This window comes from Priapulus caudatus, unplaced genomic scaffold, assembly GCF_000485595.1.
Source record: "Priapulus caudatus unplaced genomic scaffold, Priapulus_caudatus-5.0.1 Scaffold37, whole genome shotgun sequence".
Taxonomy (NCBI): Eukaryota; Metazoa; Priapulida; class Priapulimorpha; order Priapulimorphida; family Priapulidae; genus Priapulus; species Priapulus caudatus.
Genome location: NW_014577098.1, coordinates 526350 through 533134, shown reverse-complemented (window position 1 = coordinate 533134; position 6785 = coordinate 526350). Strand labels below are relative to the sequence as shown.

Below are 6785 nucleotides of genomic sequence, written 5' to 3'. Positions count from 1 at the left end.
ATATACATTATATATTTTGAAATCGGAAACGCTCAGAGCGTTAACGCGGCGACTTTATGATTTCTGTTTCGCGATTTATTTAATTTATTTACACCCGAGGGAAGGAAATCTGGTCGTTGTTTGTCCTGTTTGATTTTCATCCTTCAGCAAGATTTGGTATATTGACTAATCCATTTCATGCCCCATGCACCCTCTTTTTGTCATAATCCTATGTGTATACTGGGTGGAGGACCCATACATATTCTTGCAAGCTTAATTAGTTATGCGTCCTTGAGTGGGAAGAAAGGCCCGCGTATGTAATCATGTAATTATGATGTTAATTAGTTACATGTCAGTGGCACTAGCGCGCTTGTATGATCGAGCCATGGTATAGCACTACCGTTTTAGTATGCAACACGTCACATGCGGAAGATAGTCGGAAACCGAACAACCGTAAGGGGACATTTTCAAAGCAGTAAAAAGCAGTAAACAGTCGAAATAACTATAAACGATTGGTATCTTAGCTAGGTCATTGATTTTTTTTTAAAGATCAGTTCTCAACGCAACCGCCTTCTTATGAACATGTCACGACAAAATACTAGTTAAATCGTCTTAGGAGGCAGCATCTATATGTCCTTGTACCGCCATATTAACTATGCGCCCATCTCTCATTATAGGGCGTCTTAAAGTGTATTAGGAGGTCATTAAGTGTCAGGAGATGCTAGTCACGCAGATGGGCTATTATCTAGAGAGTGTCAGAGATGCTAGTCACGCAGATGGCTTCTATCTAGCCCCCATCTAGCCATCGATTGTGTCGCTGCCATTAATATGGCCGCCAATGCGATACCATCTAACGATCTAAACTCCCTCTCCAGTTTCATCGGCGATATTGTCCGCATCACAAGACGTCGGTTTTATCGTGGTTTTCGCTGTAGACACGATAAAATTCCAAAAATGAAGTCAACGCGGGATCGGTGGCGCTGCCTGAACTAGCTCGGCTAGACGCTGAGTACATAATGGCATCGATTTGCCGAAATATTTCGGCGTTTCGAGCTTGTTTGTAGGATTGTAAGGAGCATTGTGGTGCCGTTTGGGTTTTATCATACATAAAAAAGTCTCGTCTAGCCGGGACGTATATGTTAATTGTTCCGCAGCGGCTAGAATGCCGCCTGTTCAGTTATGGAAGAGCCTCATTCTCGTTGCTAGTCCGGCTTCTAACGTTGCGAATTCGTGATTCTGAATCCAGTCTGCTTTGCTATGCAATACCATACAATAGGAGCGCATAAAAACGTACGTGTTTTCATTCACTCCTGATTGCATGCAAATGTGAAATTATTTTCGACGCTGCATATGATCTAGAGCTAAAAATATCCAGTAAAAGGTATTATGACTTCTTGAAATTATATAGTAGCAAGTATGCAAGTGTATAGTGTAGCAGGGGAATGAATGTAATGTGATAACCGTGCAGTTATTAACGTTATCGGTTAAGCTGATGTCATCATCATAATGATCATGTCGACTATTAATAGTTGCTGCTCTATCAGTAGTTAGTCACGCTGGTGTCACGTACAGTTGCCGCTGCGTTTAGTTACGGCGGCAAGGCAATTAAGGCAGCAGCTGCTTCTGGCTAATTTAAGATTCTCTCACTGGCTGACTTCATTCATTCCATGTTCGGCAGAGAACTTGTTATCACTGAAGATCTCTGCTAGAATGGCTCTGATGTTCACTAGCCGAGGTTAGCCCCTCACGGGAACAACAGCTACTAGTGTCTATCTGCGGGTAAATTGTGATAATTGGGCAAGCAGTCGTTAGCGCACTGATTATTAAAGGATGCTGACCGCGAAAGGGAAGGTCGCACGATTGATTAAAAACGAGGTGTATTTGCTATAGTGCGCAACGTTAATTTATTTTTCTTTTCAAATGCGGTATTAAATGTTTGTATTTATTTAGCGGGGATAGTGTAATTATACCTCTGTGTTGAACTAATGCGGCAAAACGACATGATGTGAATGGTGATGAAAACGAAACGCAGAGGAAGGGATAAGCGAACAGGAAGGTGAGGATAGATGGACTGGCTTCTCCCGTCGGTACGTCCGGTAAACGCAGCGTCCCTAGTCGATCCACGATCTCAGAAGGAAGCCTTCATATAGAACTAATTACCGTGTATTTTTCTGGGTCATTTCTTTCGGTGTGTGTGCGTGCGTGTGTATAACGACGTGGAGTATGTGTGGATCGCAGATCGGCCTTGTTACCTGTTCCCGACCATCTCACAAACCAACGACGTATTCACGTATCGACGTGTAAAGTTCCAGCTTTCTTGCTAGAGTAGATCTAGAGCTGATAATGATGAGATACCTTGCCTTCCTTGAGCCCATGGGACAGAGTAATTACAAACAATAAGTTGGACAAGAGAGTGATTTGTCTGTCGTAGTCGATGTCTCGAAATCTGTTGGTCATATTTGGGATCTGCGGTGACGCGAAGTGACTGCTAATTAGACTGGATATCAATTGTTGGTGCAGGATTGGTGACATTGCGTTGCATGTGACGGCTGCACAGGGCGTGTCACTGAATACGAACATTCCCATATTTCGTGTACAGTTGGTGAAATCTACGATTAACCTGAAACTGTATTCTGTCGAATGCGAAGAAAGCAATAAAAAACCTTGTTTGGTGTTCTGCAACCTTTTTTATTGTTCAGAGTTACTGTTCATTTTTTTCAGTGAGAGATTGGCCATTACGAGAGAAGCTCTGAAGAACAAAGATCACCTCCACAACCCTCCAAGCAACAAGTCGTCACCACGCCCTTTCTCTCTCCGTTCCCCTCGCTCCCTTAACCCTCAACCGTATACAACCCAGTACATTCGCGCGTATCATAAAAGTATAGCAATAAAAAACCGCTTTCCTCTCGCGGGCGAACGAGAGAGCATGCGCGACTTGTTGCTTCGAGACTTGCGTGGTAGGCCAGCAGTTCATCCTCAAATACACTCGGATTTTGTCGGCGAGGTTACGGTGGTGGCGGTCACCGTGCCAGTTGGCGACCAAACGGTGAGAAACTAGTGTATAAAGTCACCAAACAAATTCGGATGGCGACGCGCACCACCACACGTCTGCTATTATTATACGTCACATTGTTAGTAATTGATGCTCTATTATCTGCGAGTGTGCCAGGCACGTTGCGTGAGACTGGGACCTGGAGGCAACCTCCGATATCCGCAAATTTAACAATGTAGCCCGAGAGAGAGAGAGAGGGGGTAGTGACAAACGGGGTGGTGGCTAGGAAGACTATGGTAACGAGAGCCAACCTAGCCGGCGTTGAATTATAGGGTCTGTTGTTAATTCTACGTCATAGGTTTCGTGATACAGGCATCACACAGTGATTCGTGACAACACGCGTGACTCGACTTCGCACATGTATAATTACAAATGTCACCAAAACACAAGGTGAGAATAGACTAAGTTCATCATTCCTCAGCAGATACCATACAGAATAATGCACATATGCATGCGAGCAGGTATATTTCTTATCAATGTCCACAGTGATGGGACGAATACCGCGTAGACAAGTAAAAAAGGAGTTAGATACGCACGGAGCGAGAGACAGAGCGTTACAGAACATTTTCGTATTTTTCTTACACTGCAAAACTAGGAAACGGCAAAGCAAAAATACTGTCGAAAAAACTACCAACTACAGACAAATCGCCGAGCAAACGTGGCAAACACGAAAGCAACAGTGGGCGTCACACTCAGCTCGCTGACACCAAACACATTCACGACAGCAACCAGACGATACGTGTACACGAGCAACCGCCATAATGATAATACTAGTTTTTACAAATTAGATTACAGTTGCTCCTCTTTAGCAAGTAGAAAAAATAAAAACAACAGAATAAACAACGTCGTCTAAACCTCTTCACGGCCATAAATAATACAATTCCGTATTCACCGCTTGCATATAACCAACAAGACACAGTTTTTGCCGTGTTTGCATCCACCGATGCTTCCCGCCACCCTTCCCTCCAGTACGCGAATAAACAAAAGTAACGATTTGACACCTATAGATATCTACTATCCTCTTTTTTTTAAACAAACAACAAAAAACGAGCACATCTTGTCACCGCTTCTGATCTGTACATCGAAAAAAAAACGCGTCAATTACTTTTTTCCCAATCCACCGGATTTCGTACAAAATTTTACTCTATTGATGATAAAAAGTCTCGTCGCCAATTTCCAAACACCATCTCCGTCGCGGGAAAGTACACGCGCGACTGTTGCCATGGCAAGTACCAACCTTCGCAACTTGACCCTTGACCTCTCCATCCAGAAGCAATCGTAACCAGACGCGATCGTTGCATTATAATGCCCGCCGCTGGTCCGCTATTCTCTGATTTCATATAGTCGCCACACACATAATACTGAACTAACGGCTCATATAATTAATTATTCAATCTTATATACATCGCTATCGTAATATAATATAATATAATATATAGAAGCAGAAAGCTCGCAGCTAGCTGTTTCACTTAATATATTTGAGCTTGGCTAATAAATGTTCAACTATTTCTCCGACACACGACGACAACTGCGCATGCGCGCGGCTAAAGAGAACAAAGAAGCTGAAAATTTTCTATAAACGAAGAACGAAGAAATGAAAGAACGCGATTCGCGGCAGCGCGCGATTATCAACAGAGGGCGCTGAATGGCGTCACGTGTCGTGTCGCGAGACAAGCCTCCCAAGCTAACGCATACAGAGGGCAACATAATACTGGCAATGCCTCCATCTCCATCCTCCTCCGCGAGGTAACACCTATCCACGACGCTGCTATAGAGCTCCGAAGTGATGACGTCACGGTGGCATGACAACGAACCCACTGGTTCTAAACAATCATTGGCTCCTAACAGCGTGATAATGGTGTCGTGTTTTGTACCCGATTGTAACCCTCATTCTGAGAGTTATTATTGCAGTTTTTATAGATTTCCAAAGGATGGAAGTGAAAAGCGACGATGGATTAAGTTGATAAGTTATGCAGATGTTTTTTCTAGGTATTTTGATGATGAAATCAATGTTGTAAGATCGACTTGCTACCGATGCTCTACCGCTGTCTGCAGCGCACACACTCGTGTTTTACGTACGCACAACATTTTCACGCAGTTAATGTTACGGAGCTGATGATTGTTTAGAACCAGTGGGTTCGTTGTCATGCCACCATGACGTCACACTTCGGTGCTCTATAGGAACCCGCACTATCGCACTTTGGTCCGGTGTACCCTGCGCTCGTCTTTATGTTGTTATCCACACCAAGTCGCCAACAGCCCACCGTTGCCTGTGCCGTCATCATCGTAACCAAACGTGAACGCGGACGTCGGCGTGTTTTACATAGACGACGGTTACCGGCGCAGCCCGCCCTCTCCCACCATACATCTGACCGCGACGTTACTCTAGTTACTATAGCCCGTTTAGTACCTACCACACTACCATAGTAATACAAACACTACTATATAGTATAATAGTGGCAATTACTATTGTTTCAGCCTGTACCATTGTTTCGGCTGTACTGTAACTAGAGCCGATTACGACGCAGAAATGTTACACCGCGGCAGCAGGCGCCATACTGCACCACGATCCTCGTCACTAGGCAACGAGGAAGCTCGTCACTAGGCAACGAGGAAGCTCGTCGCTACGCAACGAGGAAGCTCGTCGCTACGCAACGAGGAGGCAGAAATGACTCCGCAGCCGAGAGGACGAAAGGCACAGCCTTCGTTAACTACGAGCCGTCGAGGGTTCAACGGGAACAGCAGGCATGGCCCGTCCTCCATTCAACGCGACCCGCCCATCAACGCGACTGTTAGCTAACTCTCTCTATATATACGTCTGTGAGGCTACTTACTACTTACAACCCTGCTGCACGCAGCCGACCCTGCACCACGTCAGAAACCCGCGACCCACGCGAAAATCAAGCAGCTACATGACTAGCAAATAAACAATCACACTAAAACAGCAAGGCCCGACGACGACGACGACATCACGTGACGAAAACAAGTACCGTATAAGTGGTCGCTTAAAAAACACGAACACGTCATCTGTATAGTCTCTGCTATCACTTTGCTCCGCGATGCATAATAATTAATACTTTCATCTAAACATCACAAGAATCTGGTCACAATATAAGAAGCAGACAGCAGGCAGCTAGCGAAGTACAGCAAACATCTCGTCATGTGAACTATACTACAACTGATATGAGCGAGTTGCGCCTATGTTTCTGCTTTCAAATGATTTTATACGAATGATTACTATAATATCAATCCTGATCACATTACACCACCTAAAAACGAATTTCATCCCACCATAGTACATCGCACGTGGGAGATTTATTAAATAGTAGTAATCAAAAGGTAAATTGCTCCGACCAACCCCCTACCACGACCTACACTAATTCATACTATAAGCACAATACGTAATTTCCCTTCTCAGCTTTTAAAGCGCTATAAACGTAACACAAACCTTCACCGTCATATCTTTTTTTGTTGTTGCTTTCTTCTATATGTTATCAAAGTTATACAGAGCACGTAATGCACACCGTTGTATTTCATATTTACATTTTTACATATATATAAGTATATATTCACATCAGGGTTGTCCATACGAAACACGCAAGGTCACGCTCAATGTCGAATTGTGCTACGTAGCAAAATAAGTTCGTCCCACGCACGAAAAGAACACGCACTCACCTAGACAAAGGCAAACCGTTTGACTGCAGCTCAGTCGTTTGGCTTGGTAGCTAATACGCTCCAACGAGCGCATGTTATA

The 6785-nt window shown here is 44.2% G+C and overlaps 1 protein-coding gene across 1 annotated transcript in view; it reads left to right on the top strand.

Annotated features, from left to right (window-relative positions):
• The window catches only part of LOC106818702 (TBC1 domain family member 16-like), a 45110-nt gene extending 39162 nt beyond the window's left edge, over positions 1–5948 (top strand). The window contains exon 12 of the mRNA XM_014823382.1: positions 5937–5948. The gene's annotated coding sequence lies outside the window, so the exon portion shown is untranslated. The remainder of the gene's footprint in view (positions 1–5936) is intronic.
• Positions 5949–6785: the final 837 nt, after the last annotated feature.